This window comes from Dasypus novemcinctus, chromosome 15 (genome assembly GCF_030445035.2).
Source record: "Dasypus novemcinctus isolate mDasNov1 chromosome 15, mDasNov1.1.hap2, whole genome shotgun sequence".
NCBI lineage: Eukaryota > Metazoa > Chordata > Mammalia > Cingulata > Dasypodidae > Dasypus > Dasypus novemcinctus.
The window spans coordinates 93571783-93596517 of NC_080687.1; the positions used below are offsets into that span (position 1 = coordinate 93571783).

Genomic DNA, 24735 nt, shown 5'->3' on the forward strand with positions numbered 1-24735 from the left:
CTCCAGGCCGTAGGATGGAACATGTAGCAGGGACCTCAGGATAATTAAAACACTTAAATCATAGTCTGTTCCATTCACCACTGGGGTGGTTCTCATATCTGGGAGCCAGTATCAGCCAAAGTGCTGCCGATGTCAAGTACCTGACGCCTGTTGGCTTTTATCCAGGGCATTTGTTTGGGGTAAGAGCTTACAGTTCCAAGGCCATGGAAGGTCCACCTCGAGGTGCCCTGAGAGGAGCTTTCTCAGCAGGGTCCGCCACCGTGTGCTGAAGCAAGATGGGCACCACGTCCGCCAGGCCTCCCCTCCTGGCCTTGCTCTCCCTCCTGGGGCTCCTGGGCCCAGCTTCCTCCCGGTCTCGGCTGCAGGCTGGCATGGCTCATCTCCAGGGCTTCCTGTGTCAGTCTGGGCTCTCTTCAGCTGTGAGCTATCAGGCAGGATGGTTCCTCTCTCCCCAGGGCTTTAGCGGTTTGAGCCTTCTCCTTTCTGTCACATGGCAAGATAAAAATGACAGAGCTCTCTCTTCCTGTGTCTGTCTGTCTGCGTGAGTGTCCATTTATATCAAACCCACCAAGAGGCGCGACTCAACCTGAGTCATGCCGGGGGACGAAGTCAAATCAAAAGTCCAAAGCAGTCTTAACAGGTAACGGAATCAAAGGCCCACCGACTGAATTGAATACAATCAAGGGGTATACCCGGAGGAATAGATTGATTTACAGACATACACTCACTCTTTTCGGGATTCATAAAATAATCTCAAACTGCCTTAGAGCCTGACATGTTTGACTCTCACACCTCATTGCTTCTCCCTGTGTCGTTAACCCCGTTATCCACACAACGTCAGAGCTTGCCGTCCAAGGTGTGTGGGCCTCCCCGGCAGCTGGTTAGAAATGCAGGCTTGGGTCGCCGCAGACCTCCTGAATCAGTCGCTGTTTCGACACGCTTCCCTGACAATTTGGGTGCATGTTCAAGTTTGAGAAGTGCTGCTCAAGGCACTAGAATATGAGCTGTTTTGCTGGTGTTCAGCGATGGCAGCGCCAGCCGCATGGCTTGTGGTGCTGACCTTGCAGGGATGCCAACAGTTTTCTTTCCTGCAGTGATGCAGTGTCCCCTCGCCGGGGGAGGAGGATGCGCTTTCTCTTGTTGGATTTTTTCTTTTTTTTTCTTTTTGTTTTGTTGGATTTTGAAACTGTGCTCTAGTGTGTTTTGTCCCTTTGATTTCTTCCTGAGTACTCCAAACTTAAACTCTGCCCCGCCACCACCACCAATTTTAATATGGCTTTTTGGATTGATGACAATTTTATAGTCAGTCCCCGCATGAAATCTATTCATAATGTTTTTTTTTAGCAGGAGTGACTTATTTTTTTTTAAATTCCGCTCCCCACCCCCGCAGCTTTTTGCTTGCTGTCCTGCTCTCTGTGTCCATTTGCTATGTGTTCTTCTGCATTTTTGCTTTTCTCCCTTTTTGTTGCATTACCTTGTTGAGCTGGCTCTCCGCGGCACTGGTGGGCTGGGCAGTGCTTGTAGGCGAGCCTGCCTTCACAAGGAGGCCCTGGGTTTGTGGCAGATGGGAGCCCCACTGATTGGGCCACAGCTGCTTCCCCATAATGTTTTTTTTAAAAATTTTGTTCCTTCCCCAGATGATTACCTTGTTTGTCTGCTTGTTGTCTGCTCGTTATCTCTGCTCATTGTGTCTGCTTGTTGCCTGTGCTCATTATGGCCACACATTGTGTGCTCGTCTTCTGTAGGAGGTACCAAGAACAGAACCCAGGGAAGCAGACGTGGCTCAACTGATAGAGCATCCGCCTACCATATGGGAGGTCCAGGGTTCAAACCCAGGGCCTCCTGACTCGTGTGGTGAGCTGGCCCACACACAGTGCTGCCGTGCACAAGGAGTGATGTGCCACGCAGGGGTATCTCCTGTGTAGGGGAGCCCCATGTCCAAGGAGTGCGCCCCACATTGAGCTATTCCGTGCGAGAAAAGCGCAGCCCACCCAGGAGAGGTGCTGCACACATGGAGAGCTGATGCAGCAAGATGACACAACCTAAAAAGAGACACAGATGTCCTGTGCCACTGAGAATACGAGCTGACACGGCAGGAGAGCGGAAATAAAAAAAAAACAAACAAAAACCGAACCCAGGATGTCCCATATGGGGTATGGGCACCCAACTGCTTGAGCCATATCTGCTCCCCCATAATTTTTTTTTTAATGGTCAAAATATTTATATTTAGAGTTAGCCAGCTGAACTCAAGCTTAGATGATCCCAGTTTTGTTGGCAATACCCAGAGCATCATAGTCAGGAGCAGGTCAAGCATATGCTTTCTTCTCTCCATCAGGCCCGATCTGGGTGTTGACCTTGACCATGTCAATATCATAGAGCTGCTTCAAACCTGTTTGGTCTGGTGCCTATTGGCCTGGATATCCACAGTGAACACAAGTGAGTCATCTTCCATCTTCTTCACAGCTGACTCAGTGGTCAGCGGGAGCTTGATGATGGCCCAGTGGTCAAGCTTGTTTCTCCTGGGAGTGCTTTTTGGGTCGTCTCCTTAGACGCTGGCAGCATCTTGGGCCCCTGGTACACGGGGGACTTGCAGATCTTTATTTTTTGCGTCTATACACACCTTTCAGTACTGCTTCTTGGCTTTCAAAGCCTTTGCTATGCCTTCGATTTCGGGAGGGGCAGGGGCTTCCTTCTTCACTTTTGGTGCCATCTTTGTGAAAAGGTATTCATAATGTTGTTTTTTTAAAAAGGCAAAGTCAGATTTTAAATTTTAAGGAAAAAAAATCAGAAATTGTTTGTAAAAAATAATGGAGCAAACCAATTCCTGAAAAAGAGTTCTGCATCTCTTGAAAGGTTGCAAAAAATAAAAAAATGCTATTTAGCTTAAGAACTTGCGTGTTATCTACAAATCATGAAGAATCCTTGGTTATTTCTTAATAACAAAATTTACGCAGACTTCTTTTAGTGTCATATTTAAAAGCTGATCATAAGCATGTAACCTGCCTCGGAGCTCTCAGTCATTCCTCATTTTCACGTAAATTCGCTCATCCAGGCTGAGCCTGGTGAGATCCAGGGGCTCCTCTGCTGCATTGGTTGGTAGTTGCTGGTCCACATCATCCGCCATGTTTCAAACCCTGTGCCCTTTCTCTTCTCCATAATGTTTTAAAATGCGCCAGTTGTTAGGATCTCCCTGAGATGGAGCTATATGTAAAATACTGATGGGATTTTCTGTGTCCTTTGGCAACTGATGCAGGAAGTATACTTTGGTCTGCAGTGTAAGTTCCTTCCTTATTACTAAGTGATTGAGATATCGGAGAATCCTCAGTTTGCTTCACTACTGTGAACAGTAAAGGGAAATTTATGGGGTAACAGTGGCATTGCGAAGAAGTAAATCTTGAAAAGAACTGCATTTGTCATAGGTACATGGAAACATTTCCAGCTTTAAAAGTGAACAGCTGTCTTTTTCTCTCATGATTAATGAGGTTTTGGAAGTGAATGGAAACAACTTGGTAGCATTTCTGACATATATTTCAAAACATTTTGAATCTACTTAAGATTTTTAAAAAGAATTTTGGCACTTACATCTCTGTTGCTTATAAGAACACACTTAGCATTTGTGTTGTTCGTAGTTTCTATAACTTCCTTAACCTGTAAAACTTTTAGAAATGACTAATCAGAAATTCGTTTTCTGCTTTTCTCACATGTAGTGCTCACTCAAGTAATTTTCATTCTTTAGGTTGCATTTCTCTCTCTTTTTGGTAATGACTAGATTTGCTGAGGATGTGAATGGATGCTATTTTTTCTTAAGACATTGGTATGATAAATGTAACTGCAGTACTAAGAAATCCTTTCCAGCTGAAGAAACAAACCACAAAGACTGCGGTTTATGCCTTGTGGATGTGTTTTTTCTCTTCTTCAAAATTTAAAAATCTAACCTATACATTCAGGTCTGGTGGTAGTTCGCAGGTATCCATTTTTCAGTGTTCTCTGCTTTGTGATGCTTCATGAACCAGACCAGTATTGGAAAATTATAGCGCTTTTAATTATTTTACTTCCCATATTGGGTTTTTTGTTTTGTTTTTTTTTTTACCTTTTTTTTGGCTTTATTTTTTTTTAATGTTACATTAAAAAAATAAGAGGTCCCCATATACCCCCCACTCCCCTCATCCTACTCCTCCCATAACAACCTCCTCCATCATCATGGGACATTCATTGCACCTGGTGAATACATCTCTGAGCACCACTGCACCTCATGGTCAATGGTCCACGTTATAGTTTACCCTCTCCCCGAGTCCACCCAGTGGGCCAAGGGAGGACATACAATGTCCAGTAACTGTCCCTGCAGTACCACCCAGGACAACTCCAAGTCCTGAAAATGCCCCCACATTGCATCTCTTCTTCCCACTCCCCACCCTCAGCAGCCACCGTGGCCACTTTCTCCGCATCAATGCTACATTTACTTCCATTACTAATCACGATAGTGCCAGACATATTGGGTTTTAAACCCTTAAAACCCTCTGGGATTTTTTTTCCGCACATCCCAGCATCAGGATGTTTATTGCCAGTCTAGCATCTAGAAAAAGTCTCCCTCACAGGATCCACAAAACTGGTTGTAAAAAGAGAGAGAGGAAGAAAGGATGACAGGCAGGGAGAAAGATCAGAAAGATCAAAATGTGACCCCAGAGAAGGTGTATTTTACTGAATTTGGCATTGTACTTGCCCAGGAGGTCAACAACCTATGACTCTATGACCCATGCGGGAGCAAGGTTGTCCATCACGTGGTTGGCAGCCATGGCGAGGCTGGGGGAAAATCCATTTGTTGGTTTTTTTTTCCCATTGAGTCTATTTTTGTTGAGTTCCCTCCCTGGGTTAGGGACTTACACTGTAAGTCTGACAGTAAGTGTTAGAGGTCAGGATGGAGTCGTCGGATGCGCTTTGGTATTTTTTTGATATCCAGCCTTCCCTGGTATTGGATCTCCCGAAGTAGAAATGATTCAGACATTTTGTATAGATAGGGCTCATTTTGCCCGGGAATTTGACTCAACCTCAGTGGAGGAGACAGTGACTTCTTTATCAGAAAAATGGGGAGTTGGCCATGAAACGATTTCAGTGGTGGCTTCTAGCTCTGACTCCTGAGGGACTGTATGTTTTGCCAGGGATCAAACAGCTCATAGACCTCCCTTGACCAGTTCAGGTTACTTGAATTATAGATGTTCCAACAGCAGCGCCCTTAGGCTCGAAGTGAAGCTTCTTATTTCCATAAACTTTGGTTCTAGACAAGAGAAAAGCGGCCTTAGGCACCATCTCATTCCTGACTCTAATTGTGTCGGACGTTTTCTTTAGCCAATGGAGTGGCAAATTCCTTGAAATAAAACACTGCCTTACGCGTTCAGCAAGGGCCTGATAGATAGAGAGAATGTGGATAGAATGTGTGAATATAATCGGTAGAGCTGATTAAGTGAACTGATCTTTGGCACTGATAGATTAAGGCCGATTAGACAGGACACTTCTGATAACCTCACCATATGAGAAAGACCTTGTAGAAGAAGGCTCAGGAGAAAGTGAAAGAGGGTCTTGGTGTGTTTTGTGGTGCTGGAGAGGAACTGTTTGCTCAACCCCAATTAGCTTCTCCCCAGTTTGTGAGTGGGGTCTTTCAGTAAATGCTTTCTTTGGCAGTTATAAATAGTAGGAATTAGAGAGATTCAGAGAAGCTTGTTGTTGCTGTTGTTTTATAACCAACTTTCAGAGATGAATTTTATGAAATGCTTACTGGTTTTGTTGGTGAAACGTTGAAACGCATCTGCCTTGTTACATCTGGACTTGAAATGATCAATTTTGCACGGGCTAGAAGAGCCATGAGAGGCCATGAAAATGCTTACGCAGTGTATGAAACGGACGCTGTCTCTGCTTCTTCTTCTGAATTGCTGAAATGGTTCTTATGATTTTTCTTTTTTGGCATCAGAGTAGTCAAGGGATAGTAGGCCCATGACCATTAGCATGATGGAGCTGTTTAAATATAATTTAACATAAGAAAGTTGGAGGACTGTACAAACTCTAGGCTGCATTTCTGCCTTGGGGTAGAGCCAGTCATATGTCTCTGATAGATTTGTAAATGCTGAGCTATTTGATCTTTCCTGACTGATGGTGGAGTCATTTATATTTACAAGCTGTGCACTAAAGCATGAAATGCAGAACCGTACAGTTTCCCTACCACCTGCAGTCATAAAATATTTTTTATTTACATAGTAAATCTGGGATAGATTACAGTAGACAATCCTTACAAATCTCAGATACCGAAAGTGGTACCAATTTTCAGAGATAAATAAGTAACCTATTAGTGTGATTAAATGTCATTGCTTGGTCCAGGATAAATAATACATAACTTCCCTTGTTCAGTCTTTTAAATTTCCTTGTAGTGCTTGCTTCGGCAGCACATATACTAAAATTGGAACGATACAGAGAAGATTAGCATGGCTCCTGCGCAAGGATGACATGCAAATTTGTGAAATGGTCTTTTTTTTTTTTAAAGAAAAAATAATTTCCTTGTAGGTGTGCTTCCCTTCTTTTTGCAGGTGTAAGATCTTGGTAGTGTTTATTTTTCTTCCCAACTTTCTGTTATCTGAAATTTTAAATGTAGAAAAGTTGAAACAGCAGTACAATTGATCACCCATAGGTCTATTACCTAGATATAATGATTAACATTGTCTGTATTTATTTTATGTGTTTATGTGTATGTGAGTATATGTATTTTTTAAAAATTGAATAAAGTACATTGGGGTAAACAAACATGGTGATGCTTACCCCGTAAATTTTTTTTTTTTTTTTGAGGTAATGAGACTGGAGATTGGACCCTGGACCTTATACGTGGGAAGCTGTGCTCAACCACCGGGCTACATCAGCTCCCCCAATTGGCTTTTTGTTTGCTGTTTGTTTTGTTTCTGGGAGGTACCAGGGATTGAACCTGGGGCCTCATGTGTGGAAAGCTGGTGCTCAACCACCAAGCCACATGGGCTCCCCAGAGGTGGTTTTTTCATTTGTTTGTTTTGTTTTTACGAGGTATGGGGATCAAACCGTTCCAGCTCCATCTGCTCCCTACCCCCTAAATTCTTAAACTTCTGTCTTCTAAAAATAAAGACATTCTCTGATATAACCACATTTCAAAATAAGAAAATTAAAATAATTTTCCAATGGAAAAATGAGATCTAGTCCATATTCACATTTCCCCAATTGCCTCCATATGTCTCTTATGACTGTTATTTTTTCCCTCAGAACTTAGATCCACTTAGTTGTTCGCACATTGCCTTTTGTGGGATAGCCCTAAAGTCTTTTTTGCATTTATTCTACAGCCTAGAGAACAGTTCTCTCACATTTCTTTCTCTCTATGAATTGACTTTTTAAGGAGTCCAGGCCACCTGCTTTGCAGAATGTCTCCCTTTTAGCATTTGTCTCCCTCTGTCCTTTGGGGTCATTTAGTTTTTGTTTGCCCCTGTGTTTCCTGTCAGCTGGAAGTTAGATCCAAAGTTTGGCGGTTACTACTTTTTTAAACGTTTTTTCGGGGGGTGGGGTGGGGTAGAGGGAACTAAGAAAGACAGTATTGTCTTTTCAGAACAGTTTTTGTTAATCCCCAGGCCTCTCTATGGTATTGAGAAAAGTGGAGAAGGATAATCGCTTTATTGGAAGGTCATATTTGTCAGCTTCTGATCAGAGGCTTGTCCTTATTTTAATAAAAGTTGACCACGTCTGCAGCCCTGTCCATTCCACCTCTTCTGTGGACTTCCGTAGTTCTGAGAGTGTCTCCAAAAGAACTTCTACAGGGGTAATTCTCTCTTTTGCCACTAGCCTATAAGCTCATGACAGCAGGGACAACGATGCTTTTTCTGTAACTTCTTTTTTTTTCGAGGCTGGTAATTGAACCTGGGACTGCCTATGTGGGAAGCCAGTGCTCAACCACTGAGCCACATTGGCTCCCTTGAGTTGGTTTTTTTGTTTGTTTGTTTGTTTTTAGGAGGCACCAGGAACCGAACCTGGGACATCCTTTGTAGGAAGCAAGTGCTCAACCACTTGACCCACCTCCACTCTCGTTCTGTAACTTCTTGAGGTCCAACACTATAATGTTTTATAGCAGGCCAATTTCTTAACATTTAATACTTTCTTCTTAAATTGGATGGGGAAAGGAGCTTCTGGATGAATGGTTTAATTGTCTCTGTTAGGTAATGTAGTAGTTTGGTATTATTTATGAATTCCAAAAATAGATAATTATGTGTGTAGGTTGGTCTGTTCCTCTGGGCATATTGGATTGTATTGGATTCAGAGGTTTCACTTTTACTTGATTAAATAATGATTAAGGCTCAGATTGGGTCACTTCGGTAGGATGTGGTGTTCCCACCCCCTTGGTGGGTGGGGACTCACAGAGAAAACAACACAGCAGAGGAATTAGTTGGAGTTCAATGCTGGAGCCCCGGGAAGTAAATACACAGAGAAGCAGATACGTGAGGAAAGAGAGAAGGCCCCATTAGAAACGGCAGAGGCCCCGGGAAGAGACAAGCTGATCACCTGATAGTCTACAGCTGACTTGTGGAGGGAGAGAGTAGAGCAGCTGAGCCGGGAGAGAAACAAGCCCCAGGAGAGAGACAAGACTTATCCCAGGCTACAGCGGACACTGGAAGAAGCTGGGACCACGGAGCCTTAGGAGGAAGAGTGAGGCTGCACCCTGGCAGAGCCCGGCCACCATCTTGCTCCAACATGTGGCAGCAGACTTTGTGAGGCAAGTAACTTATGCTCTATGGCCTGGTAACTGTAAGCTTTCACCCCAAATAAATACCCTTTATAAAAGCCAACACATTTCTGGTCCTTTGCATCAGCACCGCTTTGGCTGACTAATACAGGTGGGTAGACACTTTCTCTAGTATTAGTGGATTCACCTTCTCTCCTTCCTTAGTTTAGCTCCTTTTGCTCACCTCTAGTCTTCAAATACCCTCAAGTGAAGTGAGAAGGTAGGTCCGCCTATTGGTGGATGTTCTTCTATTTTATCTTTTGGGTCCTCCTTTGAGGATTTAGTAGGTGTCTTCTCTGAACTTCACTTTCCATGGTGGTTTTTCCTGTAAGTGTTCAGGCAGCTAGAACCCCTGGAAACATGTCGCTCTCCATTCACTTTCTCAGAGCCCGGTGGGTTAGTGTGGCAGGATCCTTCCTGCACCGTCATTCCTATCAGCTCTACGGCCTTAAAATGTCGAGCAAGTATACTTTTTTGGGTGCCCTGTTACTTGGCCTAAACTTGGCTATAAATGGCAATGAGTTGCTTTGGTTCCATGCCAAATGCTGAAATAATGTTTGTGTATAAAAAACACGGCCTTCGTATGAAAATATGTCCTTTAGGAGCTGTTGATAATCACATATATGTGTTACTCATTTTCATGCTAAACTAGTTCCTCCCTTTGAAAAAGAAACATTTGTTAATATCTCATTTGTTGGCATGGAAAAATGATTCCAGTAGGTTTATGATGACCTCATTGTGAGTCTCTTCTGAAAAGGCATCCAATTTGAAGGAAAAGAAAAGTGACTGTGAAGGCAGAGCTGATAAATAGGAAAGGCAGTTTTCAGCATTCACCTTCAAGTGCCACCGATTCTGCCAGAGCTGCAGCCTGGCACTCGGTTCCCGAAGCTAGTGAAGGCCACACACGTCGCTTTGGAGAGCTCTAGGTCCAGCAGACCTCATTAGAGTTCGTAGGCTTGGAAGGGGCCCAGAAAGCCGTCAGCTCAAACCTCAGGCCAAGAAGATATTAACCCCAGCTGATTGGGAAAACTGTTTTGAAAACAGGCCCTCAAAAATGGGGTTTTGAGTAACGGAAGAAGAAAAGGGACTGGAACCTGGCTCTCCTCTTTCATAGTTCTCATCCTTCTCTAATAATATTTGCATCTTCAAATCATTTCATTAGATCAAGATCAAGGAGAAACTGTTTACAACTGGAGAACTGAGCTCTGTCTTCTGTTGTCAATTTAAGTGTCTGCCACGGAGTCCAGCTTGAACTGGTTTTCAAGGCTTCCTAAGTCTCATGTGATATCTGAATCACGTGATACAGTCCTGTTTTAACACTATCAGAATAGGCAGAACTTCCCACCGAGCAGAGCTGGCTGCCTCCTTAGCCGCGGTTTTGAATGTAGCAATGTAATGCTAAGGCACTGCAAATCTTACACCTGGTGTGCACCGTTGGGTGGATTTTTAAAGTCTGCCATCATATTGACGCCTCGCAGTAATGGAAAATGCCGGTCTTTTGACTTTGAATTGCTAAATTTTTTTTTTTTAGTATGAAATTAGTTTTTATTTTTACCTCAAAATAAAGGCTTAATATTTTTCTAAAATCAAAACTAAAGAAACACTTATGAAAAGGGTAGAAGGTATTTTTTCCTTCCTGGGGAAACTAGTAAGGCAGATTTTCTAATGTAGCGTGGTACTTTCTGTAGGACTAGTTTAGGCAGTTTAAAAAAAAGAAAAAAGGAAAACCAAAGAAACAAACAAACAAATGTCCCCAGCTTTTCTTCTGTTGTCAGTTGTACCTCATAAGGCTGTGCCTGGCAGGCAAAAACCCAAAATAACCCACCCCCTCCTCCCCCAAAAAAACCCCAAAACTAGGAATTTGCAATGTTTGGAGAAACCTTGTAACAGGTGACCATCTGCTCATATAAAATCCTTCCTAAGGAGATTCAGTAAAGGTAAATTGGAGATTCAGTAAAGGTAAATTGGTAACAGCTGGAGCATTCCTGATTCAGAATGCGCCATGGTTTGTAGGCAATGAGGAGACTGGATCCACCGATTACTCCTGTGGCTCCTGAAAATGGAATGCTTGTGACGATGCCCCGGTGATATTACCACTGCATCTTTCCATCTCATTAGCTTCTGAATTTCCCCTTTCCACCCAGAATAGGCATGGGCAAGAGACGAGAGAACTAACATTTACTGAGCACTTACTAAGTGCCACACATGGGGCAAGGCCTGCCCTGGTTCTCGAGGGCAGTCATGATAGAAGGTTGGAGTTGGTGCTGACTCATCTGGAAAATAAAGTTACATTGGTAAAACAGGTTACACATTTAGCAAGTATGCTACAAGTGGTACTTTGCTTTGCCAGTTTCATCATTAAAAACCATCGATTCAATTATGTCATTCCTCTTCTCAATCTCTGTTCTTTGGGTTGAAGAACATTTAGTGATTTCCCATGGCTTATGGGCTAAAACTTAGACTCCTTAGTTTGTCATGCGAGACCCTTTGTGATCTGGCCCTGTCCTACGTTTTTCAACATCTCATGCTCCCATTGGTTCTGAAAATGCGAACCACCTGACTTGCTGACCACATTTTTGGATTTATGGCTCTCTTAAGTTTGTGGGATTTTTCTTTCTAAAACCCACTCATTGCCCTGCATTCCCTGTCTCCCCGTTTACCCCGTCTCTACCAGCTCAAACCCTCGTGGTCTTTTGAAACCCAGCCTGTTTCCTAACATGGCCCTCCCTGTTTCCCTTCAAACTGAAAGTTATGTCATCCTCTTCTGAATTCCTGATTCTGTATTTATTCTCAGAACCCTAAAGGAGTTCAGGCTTCAAGTCCCCAAAAAATATTAGGCAATGTTCAGTACTTATTATTCACTATGGAAGTTTATTAACGTATTTTTAAATATTTTTCAGCAAGACCTGAAAAAAACCTGTTTATTTTTCCTTGGGAGTGTTTTTGGGTCCTTCTAAAAACTGAGTGGACTACATAAATCTGCATACCCCCAGGCTTGGAAGCTGTTTAGGTCATGGTGGAGAATACAGATGCAGAAATGAAAAGGCCAGCAGAGAGAATCGTTGAATTTCAGAGCTGGGAGAAACCAAAGTGACTTTGGTAAAGCATCATTGTGAGCAGACTAACACCCAGGATACCTAAGGCCACGTTAATTTGTGCTGACTGTCTATAAAATGAGATTACATTGGTAAAGCGGGTTAAGCACTTAGCAAGTATGCTACAAGTGGCATTTTGCCTTTTCTGCCCTTTTAATTAGTATACACCACTAATTTGATTATTCTTTTTTTATTAATTTATTTTTTGGGGTGTCCTGGGGATTGAACTTTGTATGTACAAAGCAGGCACTCAACCACTGAGTTCCATGTGCTCCCTCACATTCGATTTTGTCGTTCCTCTTCCCCAATCCGATTCTAAAGTGAGGTCCGCAGGGCAGGTGGTTGGCATTATCAGGACCACTGGGAGCATAAAGTGTCAAAAAAGGTAGGACAGGGTCAGATCCCAGATGGCCGCGCATGGCAAACTAAGGAGTCTGAGTTGTCGTCCATCGTTCATTTGCTCAGTGGGTTGGGCCGAAGGGCTGGTGGCTGCCTCATGACCCAGCGGCCGAGCCTGTGCCTTTGCCGTGTCCCCGGCCAGTCCCGGCCGCTCTGCCTGAACCACAATGTGGACGTTGTCTGTTTGTGGATGGGGAGGCCCTGAGATGGTGACCGATCCAGTCCAGGGAGAATGTTGGGGTTTTCCCCTTGTGGATCCTTATGTCACTACCCAGCTCTGTCAGCTTCTCCTGCTCTCCTGACTTTATTTTTATTTTAAATTTTAAATTTTTAAATTTTTATTTTTTTCCACTTTTTTTTATTTTTTAAAAGAGTCTTCAATTACATATCTACTGAATTTAAAACTCATTTCTTCTGATTTCCTCTTGGCCCATTGTGGTAGTTTTGGTGAGGATGGCCCATAAATAGTGATGCAAAATAGACATTGGATTTTTGTTACATGTTTTTACTGTGTTCCCACAAAAGCGCATTTTAATTTTTTTTGGTTCAAGAAATGGTGAGTTTACAGAACAAACATGCATAAAATTCCCATACAGCACCCCACCACTGACATGTTGCATCATCGTGGAACATTTGTTATAATTGATAGCTAATTTTAATTTTGATCTGGTAAATTTTAAAGGTAGCGCTTTAGATTAAATATTATAATTGAGGTGATGCAGGATTTGAGATCATGGTTATGTAATTAACAACAGCTAAACCTTAGGTAGCATTTTACCATGTGGCAGGAACAGTTTTGTTTTTTTTTAAGATTTAAAAAAAAAATTTATTTCTCTCCTCTTCCCCACCCCCCCCTCCAGTTTTCTGCTCTCTGTGTCCATTCACTATGTGTTCTTCTGCGTCTGCTTGCATTATCCGGCGGACTGGGAATCTGTATCTCTTTTTTGTTGTGTCATCTTGCTGCGTCAACTCTCCTTACATGTGGTGCCACTCCTGGGCAGGCTGAGCTTTTTTGATGCGGGTAGGCTCTCCTTGCGAGATGCACTCCTTATGCGTGGGGCTCCCCTATGCGGGGCGCCTCTGTGTGGCAGGGCACTCCTGTGCGTGGGCCAGCTTACCACACTGGTCAGGAGGCCCTGGGGATTGAACCCTGGACCCTCCATATGGTAGACAGACGCTCTATCAGTTGAGCCACATCTGCTTCCCAGGAACAGTTTTAAGTGCTTTGTGTATGTTAGCTCATTTCATTCTCACACCCATCCTGTGAGGTACTGACTAGTATTATCTTCACTGAGGCACAGACTGGTTAAGTAACTTGCCTCAGATCACACAGCCAGTAGGGTCAGGATTTAAACCCCAGCAAGTGTCCATCAGAAAGTAAATCCAGAAATCCATTATCTTTTGTTCATTTCTCATCTATTAATAGATTTTTACTGTTTGGCACTGAATTTCCTTCTGATTTCAGGGAAAAAGTGGAAATTGAATCTTTATCAATTAAGGAAAGTAAATGTAGGCTATAGTAAATTTCTTTTTGCTGACGATATATTTAAGAAAGTCACTACTTTGGGAGCAGATGTGGCTCAAGTAGTTGAGCACCTTCTTCCACATGGGAGTCCCGGGTTCAGTTCCTAGTGCCTCCTGAAAAAACAAAAATGAACAACAAGAAAAACAAACAAAACACCAGCTCAGGGAAGCTGATGTGGCCGGTGGTTGAACACCAGCTTCCCACAAAAAAGGTTCTAGGTTCCTCAAAACAGCAACAACACAAAAGTCACTAAAATAATAGAGATTGTGGGAGTGCTACTGAGTCAAAGAAAAATTCAGTGAATGGATCCTTGCAAAATAAATGAGTTTCATCTCCCTGGAGAAATAAAAACTCCAATTTACAATCCCTGGGGGACTGCAGCAAACCCAGTTGCCTCTTCAGGGGCAGGAGGCAGGTCTTCATAGGCAACCATTTCATTTAGTTCTGGTAAATAAAATCACCAAATTACCTGGCTGCAAGAGAAAGAAGAAAATCGCCAGTCCTTCTGGGTGCATAGTTACTCCTTCTAAATATAAAACACATATCTATCTCTGAAATGATAAGACTGCAGTAAGATCAGATAATAAGAGTGGAACTTAGCAAAGCCCCATTATTTTATGTTTATTAGATAAAGCTTCACAGGTAGATTTTGTCACACATTGTTTTCAGTATCACACCTTTAGCTTTTTGGACTCTGGGTTTTATCCCACCTTACTCTGGTTTTCAGAGAGTCTTTCATTACCGACTTCAAGAAGCTCATTCCTAGGTTGGCTTCTCCCCTGCTCATTTTAGGTTTAATTTTGCACTGCTGTTGTCTCATCGCCCCCTGCCCCGTCAGTACTGTATTCCTTTATGGCAGGCTTGGATGAACATAATAGCAGGTCACATATTTTCTTTCTCAGGGGAACGCAAAGAAAGCTCAGGGCCAGCTGTGAGAAGAGAGCGTTGCTTTCTTGCTGACGCTGATTTAAAGCTGCCCTAAGGTTGTAATACGCTGACTTCCTTCCACTGGTGTGACAGATTGGCTTTGCATCTCAGTATCATTTTTGGACTCTTCTCCAGGTTGTTGCTTTCCATTTTCAAACTCAAAACATTGGAAACTAGCTGTGGTCCAACTTTATGTTGATGTCAGCATTTTCGTGAGGACTTGGGATGGGTCTAGGCTAACCTTGGTTCCTGTCCTAGCTCGATCCCTGACGTCTGTTCCCCTTGAGCCTGTCCAGCTGGTGCCAACGCAGCATCTGCACTTTAGTCTTCCACCCACTGTTTGTTTAAAATGGAATTTTATATGTCTTGTGTTTTTAAAAAAAATATTACAGTAGTTGTAGGTTTACAGAAAAGTCATGTAGAAAACAGAGTTCCTTTTATACCCTGCATCACACACATTTTCCTGTTATTAAGACTTTGCATTAATATGGTATCTTTGTTTCAATTTATGAAAGAATGTTATTATAATTATACTACTTAAAAAGAATAAAAAACTAAAACAAAAAAGAACAAAGAGATAAAGAATAAAAAATTGAAAAATTTAAAAAAATTTAAAAAAGAAAAGATATAATTGTGCTATATGCTATAGTTCATAGCATACATTAGGTTTTACTGTTTGTGCTGTAAAGTCCTGTGTTTGGGTTTTTTTTTTTTAAAGAGAAGTTGTAGGTTTATAGAAAAATCATGCATAAACTCCAGTTTCTGTCTTCCCCCCTATTATTAATACCTTGTATTAATGTGGTACATGTGTTACACTATGAAAGCACATTTAAAAAATAATAGGCAATCAGGTCTAGCTCAGTGATAGAGCACCCGCTTTCCATGTACAAGGTTCCAGGTTCAATCCCTGGTACCTCCTAAATATACTGTTAGTAATAATAATTATAGTACAAACTGTATAGTCCACTATTTACAGGAAGGCTCACTTTCTGTGATGTAAAAGCCTAAGTTTGATTATTTAAAATATTTTTTTCTAGTAGCATGTATACAAGGTAAAAGTTCTCCTCTTAACCACATTCAAATATATAATTCAGTGCTGTTAATTACATTCACAATGTTGTGCTACCATCATACCTTCAATTGCCAAAACTTACCTATCTCCCCAAATGGAAATTCTATACCAATTAAGCATTAACTCCTCATTCCTTATCCTCACACCATCCCCTGCTAACCTGTATTCTAGTTTCTGACTCTTTGAATTTGCTTATTCTAATTATTTTATATCAGTTAGATCACAGAGTATTTGTCCCTACGTGTCTGGTTTATTTTACTCAACCCAATGTCTTCAAGGTTCATCCATGCTGTTGAAAGTATCAGAACTTCATTCCTTTTTTATGGCTGAGTAATATTTCATGTATATATTCACTGCATTTTGTTTATCCATTCATCAATGGATGGATACTTTGCTTCCATCTTTTGACAATTGTGAATAATGTCTCTATGAACATTAGCGTGCAAATAATTGTTCGAATCCTGTGCTTTCATTCTTTTGGGTATGTACCTAGAAGTGGGATTGCCAGGTCATATGGTAGTTTTATACTTAACTTTCCAAGGAACCACCAAACTGTCTTCCATACCTGCACCATTTTACATTCCCACCAACAATGGACAAGTGTTCCTATTTCTCTACATTCTTTCCAAGGCTTGTTATTTATTTTTTTAATAGTAGCCATTCTAGTGTGTATGAAATGATACCTCATTGTGGTTTTGATTTGCATTTTCCCATTGGTTAATGATGTTGAGCATCTTTTCATGTACTTTTTGGCCATTTGTGTATCTTCATTGGAGAAATAAATATCCAAGTCTTTTGCCCATTTTTTCAATGGGTTGTTTGTCTTTTTGTTGTTGAATCATAGGATTTCTTTATATATTCTGAATAATAAAGACTTATTGGATATATGATTTCCAAATCTTTTCTCCCATTCTGCAGGTTGTTGTTTTCATGACTTTGTCCCATCCCGTAAGTTTTGGTATGTTGTGTTTTTCTCTTCATTTGCCTCAGATATTTTCTTTTTTTTTTTTTAAAGATTAATTTAACTTATTTATTTTTCCCCACCACCTTGTTGCTTGCACTTGCTTTGGCCATTGTGTGCTCGTCTTCCTTTTAGGTACCAGACACCGAACCTGACTCTCCCATGTGGGAGGGAGGTGCCTGATCACTTGAGCCACCTGCACTCCCTGCTTTGTTGTCTCGTGTCATCTTGTTGCATCAGCTTGCTGTCTTGCTTGTCTTCTTTAGGAGGCATCAGGAACCTGGGACCTCCTGTGTGGTAGGTGGAAGCTCAGTCTTTTGAGCCATATCTGTTTCCCAGTTTTCTTCTTATTTCTCTTTGATTTCCTCTTTGACCATTTGTGTTTAAGAGCATGTTGGTTAAATTCATGTATTTGTGAATTTTCCAGTTGTCCCTCTAATTTCTGACTTCATTCCATTGTGGTTAGAGAATATATGTTGTGTGAGTTCAGTATTTTTGAATTTATTGAGACTTGTTTTGTGACCAAACTGCCTGTGTCCTGGAGAATGATCCCCGTGCACTCGAGAAGAATGTGTAATCTGCTGTTGGGTGAAGTATTGTCTATGTCTTTTGGGTGTCATTGGTTTAGAGTATCATTCAAGTCTTCTGTTTCCTTATTTTTATTTTTAAAGCAAATTTTTTTTTAGATTAAAAAATTTTTTTTAAATTTATTTCTCTCCCCTTGTCCCCCTCTCCCCCCAGTTGTCTGCTCTCTGTATCCATTCGCTGTGTGTTCTTCTGTGACTGCTTCTATCCTTATCAGCGGCATCGGGAATCTGTTTGTTGCTTCATCTTGTTGTGTAGCTCTCCGTGTGTGTGGCGCCATTCCTGGGCAGGCTGCACTTTCTTTTGCGCTGGGTGGCTCTCCTTAGGGGGCGTACTCCTTGTGCGTGGGGCTCCCCTACGCGGGGGACACTCCTGCGTGGCAGGGCACTCCTTGTGCGCATCAGCACTGTGCATGGGCCAGCTCCACACGGGTCAAGGAGGCCCGGGGTTTGAACCGCGGACCTCCCATGTGGTAGACGGACGTCCTATCCCCTGGGCCAAGTCTGCTTCCTCTGTTTCCTTATTGATCTTCTATCTAGATGTCCTGTCTATTACTAAAAGTGGTGTATTGAAGTCTCTTACTATTAATGTAGAAAGATCTGTTTATCCCTTCAGATCTGCCAATAATTTATTTCGGAGTTCTGCTGTTAGGTGCATATATATTTATAATTGCTACGGTTTTTCATTGAACTGATCCCTTGTTTGTTTTCAATTGTGGATTCAAAAGAAGATGATTCCGGCTGTGACTCAGCCTGAGTTCCCGTGTCATAATTCTACGTTTCTGGTGCGTGTGCACCTGGCAGGAATTCACTGGTAGAAACACAAAGAACAGGAAAGGCCTCAGGCACATGAGAGCTGACTCAGATGCGCACTTGTGCTGGAGGCAGGCACAGGGTCACATCAACCAAATGAAATCCAAAGCACTGTGCAGTATTGTTTTTTCTTTGAATAGTGTAGGTAAGAAATGGATGTTAAAGGTAGAAGAGTAATTATAAGAATGGGCAAACATGTCTTTAAAATTATACATGGGAAGTCATAACTTTATTGTTTAAGACCTTTTTCAGTTGGGATGTCAAAATGACTTTAGAAAAAAGTAACCAGCTTTTCAGATTTTTTAAAAGCAGAAGTTTTAGAGAACTCCTTCCTGTTTTAGTCTATGCCAGTAGAGAAGGTAGAGCTGAGAATTGGACGTGTGGTACGGAAGGTTGTTGAGACACAATAACAAATGATTCCCTCCCTGGAAAAACATCTTGAGTGTTTATAATTTTTATGAACAGAGAGTGTTGGGCTAGTGAATTGTGAACTTCCCCTCTAGACCTAAAATACTGTGATCTTAATGAACATGCTTGCATTGTGTCAGCCATGTGCTTTAATATTTACAATGTAAAACAGTCGCCGATACCATAAAAAGCAAGTAGGAAAAAACTGGGCATTTTTAAAATCTTGAGTGTGAGGGTAAGCATGTTTATGGAAATGAAGCAGAGATCTTGGGACAGAGCTATCTTTGTTACAGTGTGGAAGAATGTGAGTGAATTCTGACTTGAAGTTACATTCAGATGAGACTTTAAAGGACATGAATAGACAAAGGGAATGGTTTTGAGGAAGTTCCTTCTGGAGACCAGACCGTGGGAAAGCCTGGCGTGGGTAGGCCAGCGGCTGGCGATTGGATCCACGTCACACTGATGTTGTGGCAGAAGGTGAGAGCTGGTGCTGGTCCAGCCGCAGGGTCCGTAGCCATGGACAGTTTGCCCAGTGGGGGAGCCTGCTGGATTTGGGGGAGCGAGGGCGCATGTCCACTGCTGCAGCAGACAGTGTAGGTAGCTCAGAACACTTGAATTTTCAAATGACCTTTTAAGCCCTGAATAGGCCTGAATAAAAATAAAAAATAAGTTTAGGTCTGGGGAAGTTCCCCAGTCTACTAATATATCAAAATTATTCTTCCATCTCAGTTTCCCCTAAATTTGTAAGAGCATAGCTGGAACATGAACCACGCTACCAGGTTTCTGAGAACCTTTGGGGGAAATAGTCCTTGGTATTATTTTATAGTTGTCCCTACAAAATTGGATGTGGATGTCTTTATCAGTTCAGAACAGCAATTCTAGTAAACTGACAACCGAGTTTAAGACGCCACAGTTTCTGAGGCATTTTTTAAGCAAACCGTCATGCCTTGTACTCTCTCCTCCACAGCTTCAAGAAGCCACACTCCTTCCGTGTTTGTAAAAATGGCCTCTGCTGAGCAGCCCGGGGGTGGATTCCACCGCCAGAGGCGGCGGGGGTGCCCCAGTTCAGTCAAGAATCAGTCTAAAAATAGGAACCCGCTTGTCCAGGGGCAAAGAGACTGTGGCAGATTTGTAGAAACTTGTGCATCTGAAGGGGTGATATTCTACAGGCTCCAGGGGGAAAAAAATCAGATTTCAGGATGAACTTTTACAGGCTTAAAAAAAAGAAATCCAATGACAAAAATCCCAGGCCAAACATCATCCATCTTTCTACACTCCCTCAAACTTTTTCTTTCTGGAGTTTTACCAGTTAATAATCCTTTTTTAAAAAGGACAAAAATAAAACAACCCTGTTCTGTGTTTTGAGGAAATGGTTTACTGAGCCTGTTTGGTTTAGACAATGAATTAAAGAGTCAGAACTTCCGTGATGGGCTTCTCTGTAAGGGAAGGAAGGGCTTGCTGCTGCGAAACCTGGCCTTGAGCTTCCGCGAGACCGCACAGTTCTCTGCTTGCAGAGCCACTGTAACACATGCTACATTGTTCAAAACCCCAGGGCTCAGCTGAGCGTGATATTTTGAAATAAATTAATGTGCCAAAGAACTGTTAGACCAGCCTGATAGGAAATTTTGGGCATCTGTGATAGTTTTACTTTAGAAATACTTCTTCCACATTTCTAGGCTCTCTATTATATAGGTTAAAAATAAATCAGAACTAGATCAATGCCAAATTCGGTTACATTTTAAGGTTATGTGAGTTTGCAGTTGTAAGCCAAAGAGTTAACATTCTTTACGATTCTACAAATTCTAAGCCGCCTTCCAGGCATATAGTTCTAGATGGCACCTGCTTTAAGAAGTATCCCTGAATCCTTCAGAATAGTTAGTTCATCATAAGTAGCTTTTGTCATCTTTTGAATCATATTGTACATTTTTTGTATTTGGCTTTGTCTTTTTATATCTTATCAAAAAACAATTTCCCTTTACAAATTATGTTATTTTATCTTCTGTTATGTTGAGCACAATAGAATGAATTTAGAAGATACTCAGACAATAATTGTGGAGTAAATGTATTTCTTTATCTGTAAAATAACAAACAAAAATACCTACTCTATCTGCAAAAAAATAAAAAATAAATCAGAACAAATTTGTCTTATATTACCTTAGAACTGTGGTTGCCACACAGTGGGTGCTCAATTAATTTTTCATAAATGAATCAGTGAAATCCAAGTCAGTTAATCTGTACTTTGTAATGGAGATACACGAGGTGATTGGAAACATTTAAATGTATAAGCCCTTCTTTCTTAACTCTATTTTAAAAAATAATAAAAAAATATTCAATTTAAATATTTAAAATAAGGAATGAGTAGATTCAAAAGATAAGTTAGGTAAATCAGTCAGGCCTTTTAAAATAAAGATCCTAGTCTATCTTCCCAGACTTTTTAATGTAGTACCATAAATATTTTTCTTCTCATAATTTCTTTCAGGTTTGGGAATGTGGCTTCCTGTCTTTCAAAACTTGATGTTATTTGTTTTTTTGGTATGTGCCTTCCCAACACCTGCATTTGAAATCTTTCAGGTGTTTTGCCATCGTATTTTTCTCAGATAGTTGGATTATTTCAAGCCAAGAATAAGAGTTGGGGATCAAGTTTGCGGACTGTGTGGTAAGCCCTTCAAAGGAAGCATTTATTTTTATTCACTTTTGTTTGCTTTTACTTGGGTCCTGGTCCCTGTTGACACTCCCTTTTGCTATTACCCAAAATTGAGTTTACTACTGAACCCAGCACAGTCTTGTCCAAGCTTTTTAAACCATGACCTGTAAGAAATGTCTTATATCCTTACCAGTTTTACACACACAGAGCTGAACCTAAAGTATTTGTTGCAAAGAATGTTTGTTCAGTTCTCACAAAGGATATATGTTTCTGTTTTCTATCACATTTAAATAATGTGCTGGTTGCTGAATTGATTCTGTGACCAGCAGAATATTTCATTTACCTTTGGAAAACCACTGCATGCTGGCCCCGTGGAACTTGGTGGCTCGCGTTCTTCAGCCACGGGGGCCAGCTTTTCTGCGTTATGATTGATGGCCTCTTGCCTCAGGAGTCAATCAGCACCTGTGTCACCTGTGCTGGTTTGTCACCTGTGCTGGTGTATGGCCTGTGCTAGCACAGGCAGCTGCTCCTTGGGAGGTGGGGCTCGGGCAGAGCAGGTCGCATGTTCTGGAGAAACAGCTTTAGACTTGGGGCCGTGTTCTTGAAGGAAGACCCAGAAACTTTCCTGCAGCCCACCTTCAGCCTTCAGGGCATTTGCTTGTTCCCACAGGCTGGTCCTCGCCTAGGACAGCAAAGTATCACCAGCATGGCAGATGCATCTTGTTAGGTTTGATTCCTTACACCACTTGTTCATCTTTTGATTCCTCACAGCACAGATCTGGTTGAGTCTTGTTCTTCCTCTTCTCCTTTCTTCCAGGGGTTTTTCTTTCTCCCTACAGAAAGCAGACACTTACGGGAAGAGATGTAAGATGGTACAGAATGGTCCTAGGGGTAAATTGTTGGGGGGTGTCGACCGCCTGTAGGTAAAACCTTAAGCCTACAGCATGTGGGGTGAAAAGATTCCCTAAATTAAGAAAAAAGCAAGATTGCACAATTTGATTAAGGGAGAACGATTAGTGATGATCGCATTTATTATAGGGAAAGATGCTTTCAAAAGGGTTAAACAGGGGAGTGGATGTAGCTTAAGTGGTTGAACACCTGCTTCCCATGTACAAGGTCCTGGGTTCAATCGCCGGTACCCCTAAAAACAAAAGGAACAGATGAAAAAAACAGCTCTCACTGGGGAGTGGATGTAGTCCAGTGGTTGAGCACCTGCTTCCCATGTATGAGGTCCTGCGCTCAATCCCTGGTACCTCCTAAAAAATAAAATAAAAATAAAGTGTTAAATGGCTTGTTCTCTAAGGTTGGCTCAGTGTCTCCTTCTCTCTAAATTTTCTTATCAAATCCTTTCAAATCCATGTGGGACTTGGCGCCATCTGAAGTCTCATAAAATCCTAAATGAATTAAGTCGCAGATTAGTAAGGCTAATTGGATTCCATGCACTGTTTAGGTGGCCGGCTCCCTAATTCCTGCCCAGTCCAGCCTTGTTTTGTGTCGTTTTTCCTACCCCGTGAAGATGGTATAAGACGAGGTTGCTTTTTGAGGGTCGGCAGTGGATTGGCGGGTCTCCCACCGGGGCACTGAGGCCTGCATAAGGCAGTGCCGTGGACTTCTGGCTCCACTTACCTGGGGTTAGGGCGAGTTCACAGGTAAGGGCCCACGCCTGCCCGCCCTTCAGCCACCAGCCACCAACCTGGGGATTCCCAGACCACCTGCACTTCTGACCAAACTGGTTACAAACTCAGGGTTTCCCACAAGCCCCTCAGGCTCTGTAATCCACTAGAACCCCTTACAGAACGCAGAAGGCACTGGGCTTAGATTTCAGTTTTATTATAGCAGAAAGGTTCCGAATAAGAAAGAGCCCCAAGGAGAGACGCTGAGGGCGAGGGCTGGGGGTCCGGGACGTCCACGGAGCCCGAGGCCCGTTGTGGTAGGTGAGGGTTTCATTAGCAGGTGACGGATGGGGCCGTGTCCAGGCGGTAGAACTCAGGCTCCGGCAGCTCCCGCCCCGCGTCTGGCTGATGAGTGGTTCCAAGCCCTGTTCCCTGATCCCAGCGTTGGACTCTGGTGTGGCCCAGCCCTCCCCACCCCCTGGGGAATTCCGGGAATGTAGAGGTTATCCCCCCAGCAGCAGGGACGAGGGCCAGGGCTCTCTTTGGAAGCCGGATTCTTCACCATGCTGCCTCTCAGGCAGTCCAGCTACTGAGTTTTCAGCCAATTTTGTTTTTTACTGGAAGGAAAGAGCTCATTTTGCAAACCTAAGAATTAATGGGTAGTGGGTGAGAGCAGGGTTTGTCGCCTGGGTGCTTTTATGCTTTCGTGTCTACAGCCGGGCCACATCGTCTTGAATCAGCGTGGTGGGTCCAGCTACCGTTTCTCGATGACTGTCCAGGAGTGGATTCGGAAGATCAGGAGAGGAGTCTGTGCTAGCTGCGTGGTCTTGAGAAAGCGAGCTCCTTAATCTCTCTAAACGTCACGGGTGTCAGAAAGAGTCCATGTGTAGCTGACCCTGGGGAATTTTGGGTGCAGATTAAAGGGAGCTTGGAGTTTTGGACATGGAGAGTATTTGGAGGTGACCTGGCTTCATTGTATGGAACTGAGGGCAAAGGGGAGCAAGTGGGTTTCCAGGAGCAGTTCGGGCCTCCACCTCCAGTGCTAGTGGTAGTGTCACAATTGCCACGCAGAACATGAGTCATTTAATCTGGGACAGAGAATCCACTCGTGATTAAAGGCATGGGTTTCTGATAGTCTGAATTCCTCCTCTGCGGCCTTCAGCAAGTTACCTAATTTTGTGGAGCCTATCTTCCGGTGAGATTAAACAGATAAGGAGGGGTGTTTTTTTTTTAAAACTCGTAGGGGTGTGGTGAGGATTGGATGAGATGAATTTATGCAAAGCTCTTAGGACAATGGGTAGCACCCAGTAAGTGCCCATCTTTATTTTTTTTTTTTAAAGATTTATTTATTTAATTCCCCCCCCCCCCCCAGTTGTCTGTTGTCTGTGTCTGATCGCTGCGTCTTGTTTCTTTGTCCGCTTCTGTTGTCCTCAGCCGCATGGGAAGTGTGGGCGGCGCCATTCCTGGGCAGGCTGCTCTTTCTTTGGCGCTGGGCGGCTCTCCTTACGGGCGCACTCCTTGCGCGTGGGGCTCCCCCACGCGGGGGACACCCCTGCGTGGCAGGGCACTCCTTGCGCGCATCAGCACTGCGCATGGGCCAGCTCCACACGGGTCAAGGAGGCCCGGGGTTTGAACCGCAGACCTCCCATGTGGTAGATGGACGCCCTAACCGCTGGGCCAGGTCTGTTTCCCTTCATTATTTCTTAAAGGGCATTGTTTTTGATTCCCCTGTAGCCTCAAGCCTATTTGAAACCTGGTTGAAATTTTGCCTCCTCATGGAGTTGTTCCTTGATAGTCATTGCTCAGCTAGTTTTCCTTAAATAGGTGCTTTCTTGCCGAATAAAGAGCTCTATTTTTATAAGAAAATGCCTGCCTTCTCTGGCTCTTTTATGTTCCTTCGTTCCTCTGGGTGAGACGCTGA

General features: G+C 42.7%; 1 protein-coding gene and 1 non-coding gene across 5 annotated transcripts in view; both read left to right on the top strand.

The window, feature by feature from the left end:
• Positions 1 to 24735, top strand: part of LRCH1 (leucine rich repeats and calponin homology domain containing 1) — a 212148-nt gene that overhangs the window by 32830 nt on the left and 154583 nt on the right. Inside the window, exon 1 of one of the 4 annotated variants that reach the window (XM_071208279.1) lies at positions 17014 to 17049. The exons of the other annotated variants lie outside the window; for them this stretch is intronic. The gene's annotated coding sequence lies outside the window, so the exon portion shown is untranslated. Of the gene's footprint in view, positions 1 to 17013; positions 17050 to 24735 lie in introns of those variants that run through there. 4 annotated transcript variants of the gene reach the window in all.
• Positions 6416 to 6522, top strand: LOC111759673 (U6 spliceosomal RNA). The gene has a single exon (XR_002793581.2). It is a non-coding gene; the product is annotated as a U6 spliceosomal RNA (small nuclear RNA).